We start from the raw sequence: 21494 nt of genomic DNA, 5'->3' as shown, positions 1-21494 counted from the left end.
GGAGATACATGCAGACAGTTCTGTGCAGAGATGTTTCCCACAATGTACTGCAAATCCGTGTTCGAATTACAACAAACCAAATAAAACAGCTTGAATCTGCCCATGCAGATACCAAGAGCTTTACGGTCCTTAAATGCATTAGAGGAAATATCAATCAGCCTATATCGTTTCGTTCGTCATATTTAATAAGTTTGAGACATAAAATTGGAATAATTAGCTTCCTTTCTATAATGAAAGTACTGAGCTCCCCCGCCACGTCAAGGCTTATTCCCTGAAGGAGTAGAATATGTTTATCGTCGTAGATCATTTTATTTAAATAAAATGTAGGAACGAGCATATGCTATTCTGTGTTTCTTCGTATCAATTTCAATATAGACATTAATATTGAATAGATACGTTCACAAAGCACATAACTATTCCTATGCATGAACATAGGAATGTATGTTATATATATATATATATATATATATATATATATATATATATATATATATATATATATATATATATATATATATATATATATATATATATATATATATATATATGTATTGTTGTTTGTCAATACACACATGTATATCAAATACATACCTTCAAACCATGAACCTAAGAATATATACAAATGTAACCGCAAATTGTTTTTAATTTGACTTTTATTTGATCACAATTTTATTCATAGCCCTATCATAATGCCATCGTGATGGCTATGTATTGTGGGATATCTTTTGCAAATTATATTATCTCCTGTACCATTACTAAAAACCCAATCTATTTGCGTTTCATATTTTGTGGTACATGTGTCCTTTTCAAGAAGGGACCCAAAACCATTTTCGATCAGCATTGCTTCTGTCCTGCCTTGACTAGTTCGTCGGCATATATTAACATCGCCAACTATTATAATTTTGCCATCGTGCTGCAATTTAATTTCGCAAATACAATTACTTAGCAATGTACGGAAAGTACATTCCGGAAACGACTGATTCCTATATATAACAATTAGACATATATCTTTGTACTTCATTGCGATAATTTGCAACGTATTCCTTGAATGATTAAAATATCTTTTATATAGAATGCGTACATCGTTATGAATATTTGTCCGTGTAAGTATTACAATCCCCCTCTTCTTTCGAATTCTTTCATCGTCAGCTTCAACACAATCAATTCTGCTAACTTCTGAAAAGTTTATTATATTGCAACTTTCTTCCGGAAAAGTCCATGTTTCAACTAAACAAATAAAATTAGATTGCATAATCGTATGGTCAGAACTGATATCTTCTATATGCGCACGAAGACTTTGAATATTTTGAAAATATATTTTTATTTCTTTGGAATTAAGAAAATCATATTGGAGCTTCAATTTCTTTGCAGTGTTTAACTTTTCCATCTCTATTTTAACTGGATCGTTATTCTGAAATGGTTTCGGAGAACTAAAGGGGCCAATTATATACAGACCAGCAGCATTTGTTGCTCGACTGCAGGCAACATAAAGTGCGGCTCTGGTCATTCTACTGCGAGTACGTACAGCAACTTTTGCATAGGTGGCACCTTGGCTTTTGTGAATAGTAATTCCTTCCGCCACCACTAACGGGAATTGACGACGTTCAATGCAAATTTGATTATTACGTTTGAACTGAAATGATCTTATGCACTTTTCGACTGGGGTCCAAAGTGGTTCTGATCCATGTGGCTTCTGTCGCCGAGTTTCTTTTCCAACGTTTTCATCGGAAAATAGCAGCCAAAGAATTTTTGGATGTGATGATCCTGGCTCGAAATTAATATCCATTAAAATCCCAGTAGCACCGTTAACTAGACCATCAGCAGTATTAATGTTTACAGTCATCATATACTTTGCTGACTTCTTCAATTGCAATTCAAAACAAAGGCCTTGTGTTTCGGCAGTTTTAAGTCTAGCAATATTATTGATAATATTAGTTCTCTGTATAGGATTTAATGCACTGGATTTAAGTACGTCGCATGCTTTTGAGATGAATGATTCGGTAAGGATTTGACTCAGTTTTATAGAATTATAATTATCGGCTTCATCACTTGACCAAAACAAATGTATTGCATCTGGGGGTACATCTCTCACATCATTAACAATTCTCGCTTTCATGTTTTCCACGTCATCGGTTGTCATTTCCCCATCAGACATTCTGCTTAATGCCTGAGCGAACCTCAAATCATCCCTTTGCCGCATTATTTCCGTCAGCTCGTAAAAATGAAAAAGATCCCATAATCTTGAACCAACAATAAGTCCATAAGGATTGGAAGTGTTTTCGCTAAAAATCCATTTATCGCCGACTGGAGGGAGTTGTTTAAAATCACCAAAAGCTAAAATTGAAATTCCACCAAATGGATTTGTGCTTTTAAATATTTGTTTCAATCTAGCGTCCAAGTATCCCAGCATTCTAGATCCGACCATTGATATTTCGTCTATAATTATCACCTTTAAATCAATTAAATTTACAATAATCGAATTAATGCTGTCATTACCAAGTGGTCGGAGTTCCCCAGAGCATTGGTTTATTGGAAGAGAAAACAATGCGTGTAAGGTGGAGCCACCAATACCAAATGCAGCCTTTCCCGTTGGAGCTGTCAGCAACACTTTCGGAAGATCTGGATTGCTTCCAGGAATAGTATTAAATCTGTGTGTTATGGTTTGGTATATAGCTTTTATTAACCGACTTTTACCTACTCCAGCCCCACCTCCAATGTATTCATAGAAAACATTCTTTTCAACGACATTCTGAAGTATGTGGTGTAGATAAGCACGTTGCTTAATGTTCAATGTTCTTATGTTGCACAAAAGATCGTTCTCACTTATGAGTGGTGGTAGTTTTATAAACCTAGCATTATCTCTTGAGTCGGGATCATGATTTTCGTCTCCGTCCAAAACATTGAAATTATCGCCAATTTCGGGTATTGCCAAAGCACGAAACTCGTCATCTAATATTTGGGACACAGCTGCATTGTGATTTAAATTGTTGTTGTGGGTTGCGTTATGTTCATCTTGAACTTGCAACAATATTTCGTCAAGTTCACCTTCGTTAAATATTTCAAATTGGCTTCTATTTTCTTCAATACATTGTTTATAAACAAGTATTTTCATTATCGCTCTGCAATAAATCGTTAACTTCATTTCTCCATGGAAAGTATAACATCACCAATGACCGGAAATAGTCGTCTCTATTATTATTGACGTTAAACGATGGAAATCGTATTATAGCTGGGCTTCTCCTCTTGTATATATATCCTGAATTATTTCTTAATCGGATAGGTGCGCCAATATGATTACGATCTGAATCTTCATATTCAAGAAAATCATCGTCTTCCTCATTTTGTGACCGTGAATTCCTTAATTTCGCAGAATAACTGTAATAGCCAGCAAAATATGCTAAGCATACATTTTCTAAAATGTCGGGTCGTTGAACATAGTGGTCAAGAATATTAGATTTAAATATGTCTGTTGAGTCTCTGTCTAGATTCTGCAAGTCTTGTTTTGATTTTAACATTCGGACACGTTTTTCTGGTGGAAATGTGTTAATGTAAACTTCGGCACTGCTACACTGTGACATAAACATACCAAGTACATTATACGATGCTTCTTGTGCGGAGACTTCGGATGCATTGATGAATTTGTTTCCAATATGTTGCAGTTTTTTTTTGACCGAATAATTCCCATCTCTGATTTCATTCATTGCTTCTTGCAATAGTCTTGAAACACCCCTATTGGACTTATTAATGTAATTCACAATGTACGAAACGCAAGCATATGCATCCAAAACGAATTGAATGTCCATATTAGATCTTTGCATTGACAAAATAGTTGAATTAAATGCATTTATTGATCTGTCCTTAAATAACCTCTTTAAAAAAACTTGCTGTTTTCTTATTGAAGATCTTAGTGCTAAAATATAATCTTCTTGGCTCAATCCAATGCGACTATCCGAAAGAAAATTTTGAAACGATTGAAGTTCGTCTTCTTGAAATATTGGTATATTTGCATTTAACAAATTATGTATCCTTTCGAAATTTTCTTTGTGCTTTTTGTGTTCTTCAGGATTTGTGTCTTCAGGTAACGGCAATAATATCTGTGTTGATGGCATTGGAGGATAAGGGATATTGAAGCGACAAAACTTTTGTCCTCTAATTTCACGTTGACATGTTCTAGTATGATTGTGACGTTGAACATTGATGAAGGGTGTGACATCTGTATTAGATGAATCTGTGGTAATAAATTTGTCAATAAAATCAACTACGGGTTGAAATGTTGTGTTATCAGACAGGTTTAAATGAGGAGCTTCTCTTAGCCAGTAAATTCCATGCAAATGTGGAGAACCGCGTTGCTGAAATTCAATTCTCCAATAATGTCGTACAACCCAATGTTCATCAAATATACCTTCTCTTGATTTGAAGTGTTTAAACAAGTGGCGTATTCTTTGATCAAAATATCTGGAACATGTAACAGGATCCTTTCTTATGAGGTCATACTTTCTTTGGGTAGAGAAAGAATTTGCCTCCTCTTCAGAAATGTCGTTCCCCTCTAAAATTTTAACCAAAATCACTATCAATTCCGGCCATTGTGATTCTGCGGCAGACAATGTAATAAAGAATGTTGGCAGTCCGAATTGTCTAATCATTGCCAACACTTTTTTCTTTTCACTTTCCCAGTGAGCAGGAGAAGACCGAATACCTTTCAGAATGTGATATCCATCATCATGTTGTACCAAGTTTTGAACAAAAAGATCATCCAATACTTCGTTGGCCGTTATTTGTCTGGTCCCTAATTTCTTCCTTAGACATGTAGAAATACTGTTCTTGATGCGAGACAACTCGAGCTTTTTGTAGGAATACAAAACCTTATCAACACGAGCGCATCGTCTATCATATCGCCGGACTTCCGATTTTATAATTTTACCAATTGTGGCACTACAGGTCCTTTTAATTCCACAATATATTGTAGGATACGACAATTCTTCTGAATCTTCATCCATCAACATATAGATTGGTCTTTGTCCCTCGCCCGGAGCAATTGATATACGTTGCAAAGGAAGATTTTCAACTGGAATATTATCTAATAAAGTTTCCTGAGGATTATATTCCTCAACTTCATTTTGCAACGTGCAGTTATTTTCAAATCGGGACAGTATTTGTTGGTCTTCCCTATTGGACACAAACGGAATTTCTTCCGAGAAATTCATATTTTGAAGCCAATCATCGGATATAAGAACGTTGTGCTTTCTATACAACTGTGTGTTTGCAAGATACCTTGCAGCTTGGAAAATTTTGGTCGGTCTAATTGTTTCAGTCATGAAACTATGCTCGTACATTAACCTGCGCTTCAGATAGACTTGTACAACTTCTGTTTGATCTATTGTTCTCGGAAGTACATTTACCGTTGAGGATAACTGAATGGGAACGTTAACCACAGCACCCCTTACACCACATTGACGGTTATAGCCAAGAGAAACTATTCTCATGAATGGAATTCTAGGTGAAACGAATCTTTCTTCCAATGGCGTTAGTTCTCGAAGAACATTGGGAATTTCTGGAAAATGAAGTCCATTTGATAAACAAATGGACGGCACTTTTCCCCCGCTAACAATCTTGTGGCAAGTATTGCAAAATGCATACTTATTATCCTCTGAGGGAAATACTTCAGATAAGAAGAATACCTCATCAAGTGTCGGGTATTTTTGTAGTAAATTATTTTTCCTAATAGGTTTAATTTGTTTAGGGAACCATAGTCCCCCACAACAGATACAAATTTCAGTTGGACCCTGTCTGACATTTTCGTGAAAGGCATTTAATGCTCTTGACCTGTGTCGCGAAGAATCTACTTGTAGTCTCTCCATTCGTGATATCGGCGAAAGGTTCTGCCTTATTTCAGAATTTCTTAAAGACTGGCGAGTATTCTCGTTTATTCGATTTAGAGGATTCAATCGATGCAGACGCACTCGGCAATTTCTAATATTATTCCGATTGTTGTCTGCAATTGCAGTTACACGTCTAGCCTCTCGCCGTTGTTATGTATTACGAAGCTGCTCCACGACGCGGTATTCTATATTTGATCTTCGTGCAACATGTTCCTCAGTATTTCGAGCTTGTTCAGATGCACGATAGTCCTCATTTTCTCTCCGAAGTCGGTGACTACTTGCATCCCTCTCCCTTTCTACCTGTCGATAAATCTCATCTTGCCTACGAGTCCTATGAGCATCCGTATTCTGTTCCTGTTCGAATATCCTATATTCTTCATTTTCCCTAAGGCGTCTGTGACTATTAGCATCCCTCTCCCTTTCTACTTGTCGGTAAGTCTCATCTTGCCTACGAGTCCTATGAGCATGTAGCTCATAGCTTTATTATTAGCAATTGCTTGAATATTAAATTATGGAAGTTGAAATTTTATTTTTTATTCAGATGTGATACAGTCTGATAGAGAAATGTTTATTGTTGGAATATTAGTAATATTAGCTACAATAACAGTGCACAAATTCTATTTTCTTCTTGATTACCAGCTGCAATAGCAGTTCCTTCTCCAGTATCTGCTTCAGTTCATTCTTCAGCTGGAGTTTATTTATTAATTCGATTTAATATTGTATTAAGAACAAGTTGAATGGGTAATTTATTATTATTATTATCTGGTTTAACAATATTTATGGCAGGGTTAGGTGCTAATTATGAGTTTGATTTAAATTGCTTTATCTTAGAGTAGATTAATTAGGATTAATAATAAGAATTTTATCTTTAGGTTATTATAAATTAGTTTTTTCATTTATTAACTCATGCTTTATTTAAGGCCTCATTATTTATGTGTGCAGGAGCAATTATTCATAATATAAATAATAGTCAAGATATTCATTTAATTAGAAGTTTAAGATTAATAATGCCATTAACTTCTTGTTTTAGTGTTGCAAATTAAGCATTATGTGGGATACCATTTTTAGCAGGATTTTATTCAAAGGATTTGATTTTAGAAATAGTATCATTTTCTTATATTAATATATTTTCTTTCTTGTTATATTTTCTTCAACGGATTTAACAGTATGCTATTCTTTTCGATTAGTTTATTATTCAATAACTGGAGATTCTAATTTTTCTTCTTTAAATATACTTAATGATGAAGGTTGAGTAATATTAAAGAGTATAATAGGTTTATTAATTTTAAGAATTGTAGGAGGAAGTATATTAAATTGATTAATTTTTCCTACTCCGGAAGTTATTATTTTACCTTTAAATTTGAAGTTATTGACTTTATTTGTATGTATTGTTGGTGGTTTAATAGGTTATTTAATTTCTAATGTATCTTTATTTTTTTATAAATAAGGCTCTAAGAAATTATAATTTTTCTCATTTTTTAGGGTCAATATGATTTATACTTTATATTTCTACTTATGGAATTATTAATTATCCTTTAATTTTAGGTAAGATAAGAATTAAATTATTTGATCAGGTTGATCTGAATATTTTGGTGGTCAACAACTTTATTACAATTTAATTAAAAGTTCTCAGTTAAATCAAATATTACAAAATAATAATTTAAAAATGTATTTATTTAGTTTTATTTTTTGAATTGTAATTTTATATATACATATATATAATTTGTTTTTATTCAAATAGCTCATATTTAGAGTATGACACTGAAGATGTTAGGGAGATTAATTAATCTTTGAATATACTGAATTATTTTTAGTAATTTATAAAATAAAATTATTTAATTTTACAATGAAAATGTTATGTTTTTGTTAAACTATATTAATAGAAGTATAAATGGAATTTAACCATTAAAAGAAAAAAGTTAGCAGCTTTTACTTGAACATCATACTTCCTTAATTGGAGTTTAGAACTCAATTCTATCAGTAACAGCGATAAGCCGCTTTTTGGCTTCAATTAAATAATTTAAAGAATAAGGGTAAATATACCTAAGACTAGGTCAAAACTAATTGCAATATATCGCTTCATATTCAAGGTAGATTGAAAAATCAACACTTTTTGAATGCAAATCTAATGTTATAAATAACTACAATCCTTTTTAGTTTGATCAATTTAATATTCCTTGATTTCATTCATGATAAAGTCCTAATAATAGAATTAAAATAAAAGTTATACACGTAATTGTTCAGCACATAATATTTGACAATTTAATAATTAAAATAATTGGTAAAATTAATGCAATTTCTACGTCAAAATTAAAAAAATAATAGTAATTGAAAAAATCGGAGAAAAGGGTAAACGAGATTATGATTTTGAGTCAAATCCACATTCGAATGGTGAAGCTTTTCACGATCTACAATTGTTTTTTAGATAAAATTGAAGGTAATAGTATTACTACTATAGAAATTAATAGAAGGATTGAACTAATTGTTAAAATTGAATAAAAAATATCTATACTATTAATAATAGACCATATGATTGAAAGTCAAATATACTTTTTATACTATATAGATAATAATATTGTATAAAATAATATCCTCCTCATCAGTAAATAGATACATAAAGGAATAATCAAACAATATCAACAAAATGTCAATATCAAGCAGCAGCTTCAAATCCAAAGTGGTGATTTTTTGCAAAGTGGTTATTTAAATGTCGACCTAAACAAACAATTAAAAAAGTTGTTCCAATTAATACATGAAGACCATGAAATCCTGTTGCTATAAGGAAAATAGAACCGTATACTGAATCTGCAATTGTGAATTGAGCTTCAATATACTCATAAGCTCGATGAATTGTGAAGTAGATCCCTAATAATACTTACATTAAACTATGATGAGCTCAAGTTACACTAATTCCAGAAGTCAATAAAGTATTTAATAAAAGTAAAGTATTTAATAAAAGAATTTGGAATAGATTGAAAGGAGTAATCCCTAAAGGTGGTCATATAGCTCCTAATTCAATCGAAGGAGATTAACTACTATGGAAAAATGCTCAAAAAAATGAAACAAAAAATAAAACTTCTGAAAGAATAAATAAAATTATTCCTCATTGTAAACCTGTACTAACAGAAAGTGTATGAAGACCTTGATATGTTCCTTCTTGAGAAACATCTCGTCATCATTGGTATGCAGATAAAATTGTAATAACATTCCCTAATAAGGATAATGAATTATCATATTGATGGAATCATTTTACTATTCCTGCAACTGTTATTATAGCTACAATTGATGCTGTTAATGGTCATGGACTATAATCTACTAGATGAAATGGGTGGTTTGAATGTGTTGACATTAATTAACATCTCTAGAATATAATGTTCTAAGAACAGCAAATACATATGATTGAATTATTGCTACTGCTGATTCTAAGACTAATAATGCAATTTATATATAATAATAATAAAAAAACTAATTAATACTATAGATAAAGAAGGTCCTGTATTTCCGAAAAAATAGTAAGAAGTAAATGTCCAGCAATTATATTAGCTGTTAATCGAACAGCTAAAGTTCCTGGTCGAATTACATTACTAATAATTCAATGCATACCATAAATGGTATTAAAATAGCTGGAGTTCCTTGAGGAACTAAATGTGCAAATATATGTTGAGTATTATTAATTCATCCTTATAACATGAAACATAATCATAAAGGCAGAGCTAAAGTTAGAGTTAAAGTTAAATAGCAAGTTAGAGTTAAAGTTAAATGGCACTTGTAAAAATATATGGAAATAATCCTATAAAATTATTAAATAAAATTATAGAAAATATTGAAACGAAAATAAATGTAGAACCGTTTGCTCCCATTGGGCCAAGTAAAGTTTTAAATTCCTTATGAATTGTTAATGAGATATTATTTCAGAAAATGTGGTATCGAGATGGTATAAGTCAGTATATTGATGGAATTATTAAAATTCCTAAAGAGGTTCTTAATCAATTTAATGAAAAATTAAAAATACTTGATGAAGGGTCAAAAACAGAGGATAAATTTGTTATCATTTTCAATTTAACGATTTAGGTATTGAAGGAATATATGAATAGTAATTTATTACATTAAAAATTATGAACGTAATTGAAAAAATAATAAATAAGCTTAATCAACCAATTGGTGCTATTTGAGGGATTAAAAAGTTTTAGTAAATTAATAATTTTATTTTGACAAACTAATGTTATATTTTTAACTATTTTTTTAATTAGAAGTAAGTGCTAATTTACTATAAAATGGTTTAATACACCAGTACTTGCTTTCAGTCATCTAATGAAGAATTATTTTTAGAAATTCACTTAATAAAATAATTTACAGAAATACTTTCAATAACAATTGGTATAAAAATATGATTAGCTCCACAAATTTCTGAGCATTGTCCATAAAATAAACCTGGTCGATTAATTAAGAAATTAGTTTGATTTAGACGACCAGGAGTACCATCAACCTTTACACCTAAAGCAGGAACAGTTCATGAATGAATTACATCAGCAGCAGTAACTAAAATTCGACTTTGAGAATTTATTGGTAAAACTACTCGGTTATCTACATCTAATAAACGGAATCCGTCTACTGGTAATTCATTTGTAGGTATTATATAAGAATCGAATTCAACATTATTAAAGTCTGAATATTCATAACTTCAGTATTATTGATGACCAATAGCCTTTAAAGTTACTGATGGTTCATTAATTTCACCTAATAAGTATAATAATCGTAAAGAAGGGAGAACAACGAATGAGAAAATAATTGCAGGTAAAATAGTTCAAATAATTTCAATTGTTTGTCCATGTAATAAATAACGATTAACATATTTGTTAAAAAATAATGTAAACATTAAATATCCGACTAATACTGTAATTATTACTAAAACTATTAATGCATGATCATGAAAAAAAAGTAATTGTTCTATTAATGGAGAAGAACTATCTTGTAAACCTAAATTTGCTCATGTTGACATTAGTTTTTAATAAAAGTAAAATACTTTATATATGGAACTTAAATCCATTGCACTAATCTGCCATATTAGAAATTAGTTAATAAAGGCTATTCATTATATCTGTGTTCAGCAGGTAGAGTATTTTGTAATCATTCAATTGATGAATTTAATTGAATTGGGAAGATTACTTGTCGTTGAGATACTAATCTTTCTCAGACAATATAGAATAAATATAATATTCCTAATAATGAAATTGTTGAACCTATTGTTGAAATTACATTTCATGCTGTATAAGCATCAGGATAATCAAAATATCGTCGAGGTATTCCAGCTAATCCTAAGAAATGTTGAGGGAAGAATGTTAAATTTACTCCAATAAATATAATAACAAATTAATAGCTTATTATATAGAGTTAATGCAGTAAATAAAGGATATCAATGTACAAATCCTGCTATAATAGCAAACACAGCTGCTATAGAAAGTACATAATGGAAATGAGAAACTACATAATATGTATCATGTAAAATAATATCAACAGATGAGTTAGCTAATACTACTCCTGTTCAAGCTCCTACAGTGAATAAGAATACGAATCCTAAAGCTCATAAAATAGCTGGAGAATAGGTTAACTGAATTCCGTATAATGTAGCTATTCAACTAAAAATCTTAATTCCAGTAGGTACAGCAATAATTATTGTAGCTGAATTGAAGTAAGCTCGAGTATCAACGTCTATTCCTACAGTGAATATATGATGAGCTAATACAGTAAATCCTAAATGTCCATTTGCTAATATAGCATAAATTATTCCTAAAGAACCGAATGTTTCCTTCTTTCCTGATTCTTGACTAATAATATGAGAAATTAATTCAAATCCAGGAAAATTAAAATATAAACTTCTGGATGTCCAAAGAATCAAAATAAATATTGATAAAGAATTGGATCACCTTCTCCAGCTGGATCAAAAATGAAGTATTTAAATTTCGATCAGTTAATAATATAGTAAAAACTCCAGCAAGAACGGGAAGAGATAATAATAATAACAATGCAGTAAAGGCATTCGATCAAATGTAATTCCTGTTGATCGTATATTAATTATAGTTGTAATAAAATTTACTGCTCCTAAAATTGAAGAAATTCCTGCTGAGTGAAGAGAGAAAATAGCTAAATCAACTGAAGCTCCACCATGAGCAATAATTGATGATAAAGGTGGATAAACAGTTCAACCTGTTCCAGCTCCCTTTTCTACTATACTTCTTACTAATAATAGAGTTAATGCAGGACGTAATAATCAGAAACTTATATTATTCATTCGAGGAAATGCTATATCAGGAGCTCCTAATATTAAAGGAACTAATCAATTTCCAAACCCTCCAATTATAATAGGTATTACTATAAAGAAAATTATAATAAAAGCATGAGCTGTTACAATAACATTATAAATTTGATCGTATCCAATTAGATCACCAGGGTGTCCTAATTCAGCTCGAATCAAAATTCTTAATGATGTTCCTACTATACCAGATCATGCTCTGAAGATAAAATATTAAGTACCAATATCTTTATGATTAATAGAAAATAACGATTGTTGCGATTAAATGGCTGAAGTTTAGGCAATCGATTGTAAATTTATTTATGAAAATTTTTCTCTTTAATCAATTAGCTTTATAGTCAATAATAACATTAGACTGCAATTCTAAAGGAGTAATAAATTTACTATGGCTTAAAAGATTATTCTTATATTGATAGCTTTGAAGGCTATTAGTTTATTTAACTTAAAGCCTTAAAAAAAGAAATATAAGGAAGAATTTAAAAATAACCCAAAAGTTAGATATAAAAATGTTATTCAACTATTTTCATAATCGTTTAATATAAAAGCATTATAACATAATCGAATATAAAAATATAATGTTATTATTACTATAAAAGTTAATAAAAATAATTGATTATTTATAGTTAAAGATTCAATTACAAATATTTTGGTAAAAATCCTAAAAATGGGGGTAATCCTCCTAATGAAAGAAGATTAAAAAATAGGAAGAATATAACTCTTTTTTCATGAAAATAAGGAATATAATTGATTAATATAAGAAATTTTAAACATACTAAATATTAACACTATTGATAATGTTAAAATAAAAAATATACTAATCAAATATTACTATTATACATTGCTGCTAATATTCATCCTAAATGATTAATTGAAGAATAAGCTATTAATTTACGTAGAGAAGTTTGATTTAAACCTCCTAATGCACCAATTAAACTTGATAAAATAATTCTGATAATAATTAATGGCTTAAAAATTACATAAGAAATTAATATTAACGGAGCAATTTTTTCTCAAGTTATTAGAATTAATGCATTAATTCATGATAATCCTTCTATTAATTTAGGAAATCAAAAATGGAAAGGAGCAGAACCTCTTTTTAATAGTAAAGAAGAAAGAATAATTATTTCTATTAAATTTGCATTATTTTTACCAGTAATAATTAAAAATAAAATTACTGCAAATAAAAATACAGAAGAAGCTAGTGCTTGAGTCAAAAAGTACTTTAAAGATGCTTCTGCAGATATTAATTTATTATCTCTTATTAGGGGGATAAAATCTAACAAATTAATTTCTAAATCTATTCAGGCTCCTATTCAAGAGTTTGCTGCAATTGCAACTAAAGACCCTATTATTAAAATAGTTAAACATATAATTTTTGATGAATTATTAAAAATTAAAAAGAGAAGGATTAGAACCTTTATAAATGGGGTATGAGCCCAGTAGCTTAATTAGCTTATCTTTTTGTAAATATGTATTTTGGTGTACGATGCACAAAAGTTTTTGATACATTTAGAAATAGTTTAATTCTATTAAATACAATGAACGTAATATTAATTACATAATCTACCCTATTAAGGTAACCCTTTTATGAGGCAATTCATTCAATGTAATGAGGCTCTTTTTTTATACCCTCCACCAAAAAAGGTATGGAGGGTATATTAAGTTCGTCATTCCGTTTGTAACTCATCGAAATAATCATTTTAGACCCAACAAAGTATATATATTCTTGATCAGCGTAAAATTCTAAGACGATTTAGCCCTGTCCGTCCGTCTGTTGTAATCACGCTACAGTCTAAACGAATTAAGATAGGAAGCTAAAATTTTGCACAGATCTCTCTTTTATCTGCAGGCAGGTCAAGTTCGAAGATGGGCTATATCGGTCCACGATATCGTATAGCCCCCATGTAACGGTACCCCCCGATATTCGGTATTTTAATGATTTTACCCACATTTTTCAACGGAATTGTCTGAAAATCCACACAAGCAGTTCCTTGTGGGTACTTTATACCTCGGCAGAGAATTATTTATATAGGTCCACAATATCGTATAGCCCCCATATAACGGTACCCCCCGATATTCGGTATTTGGAAGATTTTACCCACATTTTTGAACGGAATTGTCTGAAAATCCACACAAGGAGTTCCTTGTGGGTACTTTATACCTCGGCAGAGAATTATCTATATAGGTCCACAATATCGTATAGCCCCCATATAACGGTACCCCCCGATAGTCGGGATTTTGATGATTTTACCCACATTTTTCAACGGAATTGTCTGAAAATCCACACAAGGAGTTCCTTGTGGGCACTTTATACCTCCGCAGAGAATTATCTATATAGATCCACAATATCGTATAGCCCCCATATAACGGTACCCCCCGATATTCGGTATTTTGATGATTTTACCCACATTTTTCAACGGAATTGTCTGAAAATCCACACAAGGAGTTCCTTGTGGGTACTTTATACCTCGGCAGAGTATTATCTATATAGATCCACAATATCGTATAGCCCCCATATAACGGTACCCTCGATATTTGGTATTTTGATGATTTTACCCACATTTTTCAACGGAATTGTCTGAAAATCCACACAAGGAGTTCCTTGTGGGTACTTTATACCTCGGCAGAGAATTATCTATATAGGTCCACAATATCGTATAGCCCCCATATAACGGTACCCCCCGATAGTCGGGATTTTGATGATTTTACCCACATTTTTCAACGGAATTGTCTGAAAATCCACACAAGGAGTTCCTTGTGGGCACTTTATACCTCCGCAGAGAATTATCTATATAGATCCACAATATCGTATAGCCCCCATATAACGGTACCCCCCGATATTCGGTATTTTGATGATTTTACCCACATTTTTCAACGGAATTGTCTGAAAATCCACACAAGGAGTTCCTTGTGGGTACTTTATACCTCGGCAGAGTATTATCTATATAGATCCACAATATCGTATAGCCCCCATATAACGGTACCCTCGATATTTGGTATTTTGATGATTTTACCCACATTTTTCAACGGAATTGTCTGAAAATCCACACAAGGAGTCCCTTGTGGGCATTTTACGTCCTCAAAATGAAGTGTCTATATAGGTCCACGATATCGTATATCCCCCATATAACTGTAACCTCCGATATTCGGTATTTTGATTATGTTAGCCACGCTTTTCAATGGAATTGTCTTAAAATCAACACAAGTAGTTCCTTGTGAGTACTTCACCCCCTGAGAGAGAATTGTCGATACAGGTCCACGATATCGTATATCCCCCATATAACGGTACCTCCCGATATTCGGTATTTTATGATTTGACCCACATTTTTCATCGGAATTGTCTGAAAATCCACACAAGGAGTTCGTTGTGGGTACTTTATACCTCGGCAGAGAATTATCTATATAGATCCACGATATTGTATAGCCCTCATATAACGGTACCCCTGATATTCGGTATTTTGATGTTTTTAGCCATATTTTTCAACGGAATGGTCATAAGGGGTTCTTTGTGAGCACTTTACCCACCGACAGAGAATTCTCTATATAGGTTAACGATAACGTATAGCTCCCATATAACGGTACCCCGCGATATTCGGTATTTTGATGATTTTAGCCACATTTTCCAATCGTATTGTCTGAAAATCCACACACGGAGTTCCTTGTGAGTACTTTACACGCAGACACATATTTGTCTTTAAAGGTCCACAATATCGTATATCCCCCCATATATCGGCACCTTCCTATATTAGATATTTTAAAGATTATAAAAGAATTTTTATTGGATTTTATTTTTTTGAAAATTTTCTAATTCGTTCCAAATTGTGGAGGGTATTCAAAGTTCGGCCCGGCCGAACTTACTGCTTTTTTATACCCTCCACCAAAAAAGGTATGAAGGGTATATTAAGTTCGTCATTCCGTTTGTAACTCATCGAAATAATCATTTTAGACCCAACAAAGTATATATATTCTTGATCAGCGTAAAATTCTAAGACGATTTAGCCCTGTCCGTCCGTCTGTCCGTCTGTTGTAATCACGCTTCAGTCTAAACGAATTAAGATAGGAAGCTAAAATTTTGCACAGATCTCTCTTTTGCCTGCAGGCAGGTCAAGTTCGAAGATGGGCTATATCGGTCCACGATATCGTGTAGCCCCCATGTAACGGTACCCCCCGGTATTCGGTATTTTAATGATTTTACCCACATTTTTCAACGGAATTGTCTGAAAATCCACACAAGCAGTTCCTTGTGGGTACTTTATACCTCGGCAGAGAATTATTTATAAAGGTCCACAATATCGTATAGCCCCCATGTAACGGTACCCCCCGATATTCGGTATTTTAATGATTTTACCCACATTTTTCAACGGAATTGTCTGAAAATCCACACAAGGAGTTCCTTGTGGGTACTTTATACCTCGGCAGAGAATTATTTATATAGGTCCACAATATCGTATAGCCCCCATATAACGGTACCCCCCGATATTCGGTATTTGGAAGATTTTACCCACATTTTTGAACGGAATTGTCTGAAAATCCACACAAGGAGTTCCTTGTGGGTACTTTATACCTCGGCAGAGAATTATCTATATAGGTCCACAATATCGTATAGCCCCCATATAACGGTACCCCCCGATAGTCGGGATTTTGATGATTTTACCCACATTTTTCAACGGAATTGTCTGAAAATCCACACAAGGAGTTCCTTGTGGGCACTTTATACCTCCGCAGAGAATTATCTATATAGATCCACAATATCGTATAGCCCCCATATAACGGTACCCCCCGATATTCGGTATTTTGATGATTTTACCCACATTTTTCAACGGAATTGTCTGAAAATCCACACAAGGAGTTCCTTGTGGGTACTTTATACCTCGGCAGAGTATTATCTATATAGATCCACAATATCGTATAGCCCCCATATAACGGTACCCTCGATATTTGGTATTTTGATGATTTTACCCACATTTTTCAACGGAATTGTCTGAAAATCCACACAAGGAGTCCCTTGTGGGCATTTTACCTCCTCAAAATGAAGTGTCTATATAGGTCCACGATATCGTATATCCCCCATATAACTGTAACCTCCGATATTCGGTATTTTGATTATGTTAGCCACGCTTTTCAATGGAATTGTCTTAAAATCAACACAAGTAGTTCCTTGTGAGTACTTCACCCCCTGAGAGAGAATTGTCGATACAGGTCCACGATATCGTATATCCCCCATATAACGGTACCTCCCGATATTCGGTATTTTATGATTTGACCCACATTTTTCATCGGAATTGTCTGAAAATCCACACAAGGAGTTCGTTGTGGGTACTTTATACCTCGGCAGAGAATTATCTATATAGATCCACTATATTGTATAGCCCTCATATAACGGTATCCCCGATATTCGGTATTTTGATGTTTTTAGCCATATTTTTCAACGGAATGGTCATAAGGGGTTCTTTGTGAGCACTTTACCCACCGACAGAGAATTCTCTATATAGGTTAACGATAACGTATAGCTCCCATATAACGGTACCCCGCGATATTCGGTATTTTGATGATTTTAGCCACATTTTCCAATCGTATTGTCTGAAAATCCACACACGGAGTTCCTTGTGAGTACTTTACACGCAGACATAGATTTGTCTTTAAAGGTCCACAATATCGTATATCCCCCCATATATCGGCACCTTCCTATATTAGATATTTTATAGATTTTAAAAGAATTTTTATTGGATTTTATTTTTTTGAAAATTTTCTAATTCGTTCCAAATGGTGGAGGGTATTCAAAGTTCGGCCCGGCCGAACTTACTGCTTTTTTACTTGTTTATATTTATACGTAATTTTTGAGATAAATTTATAATAATTTTGAGATTTTAAGTATTAATATACATTGAAATTTTTTTATTTTTTTTTAAATTAATAAAAAAATATAGATATCTAAAATTACATATTAATACAACTCTTATATTATAATAATAGGGAAATATAATTATATAAATTATATAATAATATATATTTTATTTGTGTAATTACTTATTAATATATACATTATTTATTACACCCTCCACCAAAAAAGGTATGGAGGGTATATTAAGTTCGTCATTCCGTTTGTAACTCATCGAAATAATCATTTTAGACCCAACAAAGTGTATATATTCTTGATCAGCGTAAAATTCTAAGACGATTTAGTCCTGTACGTCCGTCTGTCCGTCTGTTGTAATCACGCTACAGTCTAAACGAATTAAGATAGGAAGCTAAAATTTTGCACAGATCTCTCTTTTATCTGCAGGCAGGTCAAGTTCGAAGATGGGCTATATCGGTCCCCCATGTAACGGTACCCCCCGATATTCGGTATTTTAATGATTTTACCCACATTTTTCAACGGAATTGTCTGAAAATCCGCACAAGGAGTTCCTTGTGGGTACTTTATACCTCGGCAGAGAATTATTTATATAGGTCCACAATATCGTATAGCCCCATATAAAGGTACCCCCCGATATTCGGTATTTTGAAGATTTTACCCACATTTTTGAACGGAATTGTCTGAAAATCCACACAAGGAGTTCCTTGTGGGTACTTTATACCTCGGCAGAGAATTATCTATATAGGTCCACAATATCGTATAGCCCCCATATAACGGTACCCCTCGATAGTCGGGATTTTGATGATTTTACCCACATTTTTCAACGGAATTGTCTGAAAATCCACACAAAGAGTTCCTTGTGGGCACTTTATACCTCCGCAGAGAATTATCTATATAGGTCCACAATATCATATAGCCCCCATATAACGGTACCCCCCGATATTCGGTATTTTGATGATTTTATTTTATTTTATTTTTAAAATAATAATTTTATCCTATAAAATTATTAAATAAAATTATAGAAAATAATGAAACGAAAATAAATGTAGAACCGTTTGCTCCCATTGGGCCAAGTAAAGTTTTAAATTCCTTATGAATTGTTAATGAGATATTATTTCAGAAAATGTGGTATCGAGATGGTATAAGTCAGTATATTGATGGAATTATTAAAATTCCTAAAGAGGTTCTTAATCAATTTAATGAAAGATTAAAAATACTTGATGAAGGGTCAAAAACAGAGGATAAATTTGTTATCATTTTCAATTTAACGATTTAGGTATTGAAGGAATATATGAATAGTAATTTATTACATTAAAAATTACGAACGTAATTGAAAAAATAATAAATAAGCTTAATCAACCAATTGGTGCTATTTGAGGGATTAAAAAGTTTTAGTAAATTAATAATTTTAGTTTGACAAACTAATGTTATATTTTTAACTAATTTTTTAATTAGAAGTAAGTGCTAATTTACTATAAAATGGTTTAATACACCAGTACTTGCTTTCAGTCATCTAATGAAGAATTATTTTTAGAAATTCACTTAATAAAATAATTTACAGAAATACTTTCAATAACAATTGGTATAAAAATATGATTAGCTCCACAAATTTCTGAGCATTGTCCATAAAATAAACCTGGTCGATTAATTAAGAAATTAGTTTGATTTAGACGACCAGGAGTACCATCAACCTTTACACCTAAAGCAGGAACAGTTCATGAATGAATTACATCAGCAGCAGTAACTAAAATTCGACTTTGAGAATTTATTGGTAAAACTACTCGGTTATCTACATCTAATAAACGGAATCCGTCTACTGGTAATTCATTTGTAGGTATTATATAAGAATCGAATTCAACATTATTAAAGTCTGAATATTCATAACTTCAGTATTATTGATGACCAATAGCCTTTAAAGTTACTGATGGTTCATTAATTTCACCTAATAAGTATAATAATCGTAAAGAAGGGAGAACAACGAATGAGAAAATAATTGCAGGTAAAATAGTTCAAATAATTTCAATTGTTTGTCCATGTAATAAATAACGATTAACATATTTGTTAAAAAATAATGTAAACATTAAATATCCGACTAATTCTGTAATTATTACTAAAACTATTAATGCATGATCATGAAAAAAAAGTAATTGTTCTATTAATGGAGAAGAACTATCTTGTAAACCTAAATTTGCTCATGTTGACATTAGTTTTTAATAAAAGTAAAATACTTTATATATGGAACTTAAATCCATTGCACTAATCTGCCATATTAGAAATTAGTTAATAAAGGCTATTCATTATATCTGTGTTCAGCAGGTAGAGTATTTTGTAATCATTCAATTGATGAATTTAATTGAATTGGGAAGATTACTTGTCGTTGAGATACTAATCTTTCTCAGACAATATAGAATAAATATAATATTCCTAATAATGAAATTGTTGAACCGATTGTTGAAATTACATTTCATGCTGTATAAGCATCAGGATAATCAAAATATCGTCGAGGTATTCCAGCTAATCCTAAGAAATGTTGAGGGAAGAATGTTAAATTTACTCCAATAAATATAATAACAAATTAATAGCTTATTATATAGAGTTAATGCAGTAAATAAAGGATATCAATGTACAAATCCTGCTATAATAGCAAACACAGCTGCTATAGAAAGTACATAATGGAAATGAGAAACTACATAATATGTATCATGTAAAATAATATCAACAGATGAGTTAGCTAATACTACTCCTGTTCAAGCTCCTACAGTGAATAAGAATACGAATCCTAAAGCTCATAAAATAGCTGGAGAATAGGTTAACTGAATTCCGTATAATGTAGCTATTCAACTAAAAATCTTAATTCCAGTAGGTACAGCAATAATTATTGTAGCTGAATTGAAGTAAGCTCGAGTATCAACGTCTATTCCTACAGTGAATATATGATGAGCTAATACAGTAAATCCTAAATGTCCATTTGCTAATATAGCATAAATTATTCCTAAAGAACCGAATGTTTCCTTCTTTCCTGATTCTTGACTAATAATATGAGAAATTAATTCAAATCCAGGAAAATTAAAATATAAACTTCTGGATGTCCAAAGAATCAAAATAAATATTGATAAAGAATTGGATCACCTTCTCCAGCTGGATCAAAAATGAAGTATTTAAATTTCGATCAGTTAATAATATAGTAAAAACTCCAGCAAGAACGGGAAGAGATAATAATAATAACAATGCAGTAAAGGCATTCGATCAAATGTAATTCCTGTTGATCGTATATTAATTATAGTTGTAATAAAATTTACTGCTCCTAAAATTGAAGAAATTCCTGCTGAGTGAAGAGAGAAAATAGCTAAATCAACTGAAGCTCCACCATGAGCAATAATTGATGATAAAGGTGGATAAACAGTTCAACCTGTTCCAGCTCCCTTTTCTACTATACTTCTTACTAATA

At 31.8% G+C, this 21494-nt stretch overlaps 4 pseudogenes; 1 reads left to right on the top strand and 3 right to left on the bottom strand.

Annotated features, from left to right (window-relative positions):
* The first annotated feature begins 1087 nt into the window (after positions 1-1087).
* On the top strand, positions 1088-7550 carry LOC131803230 (NADH-ubiquinone oxidoreductase chain 5-like; annotated as a pseudogene).
* Positions 7551-10943: 3393 nt separating this feature from the next.
* Positions 10944-11769, bottom strand: LOC131803229 (cytochrome c oxidase subunit 1-like; annotated as a pseudogene).
* A 933-nt stretch (positions 11770-12702) lies between these two features.
* On the bottom strand, positions 12703-13698 carry LOC131803228 (NADH-ubiquinone oxidoreductase chain 2-like; annotated as a pseudogene).
* Positions 13699-20315: 6617 nt separating this feature from the next.
* On the bottom strand, positions 20316-21489 carry LOC131803284 (cytochrome c oxidase subunit 1-like; annotated as a pseudogene).
* Between the last annotated feature and the right edge of the window lie 5 nt (positions 21490-21494).

This window comes from Musca domestica, unplaced genomic scaffold (genome assembly GCF_030504385.1).
Source record: "Musca domestica strain aabys unplaced genomic scaffold, Musca_domestica.polishedcontigs.V.1.1 28, whole genome shotgun sequence".
In the NCBI taxonomy this organism is placed as follows: Eukaryota; Metazoa; Arthropoda; class Insecta; order Diptera; family Muscidae; genus Musca; species Musca domestica.
This window is presented reverse-complemented; position numbering and strand designations above follow the sequence as displayed.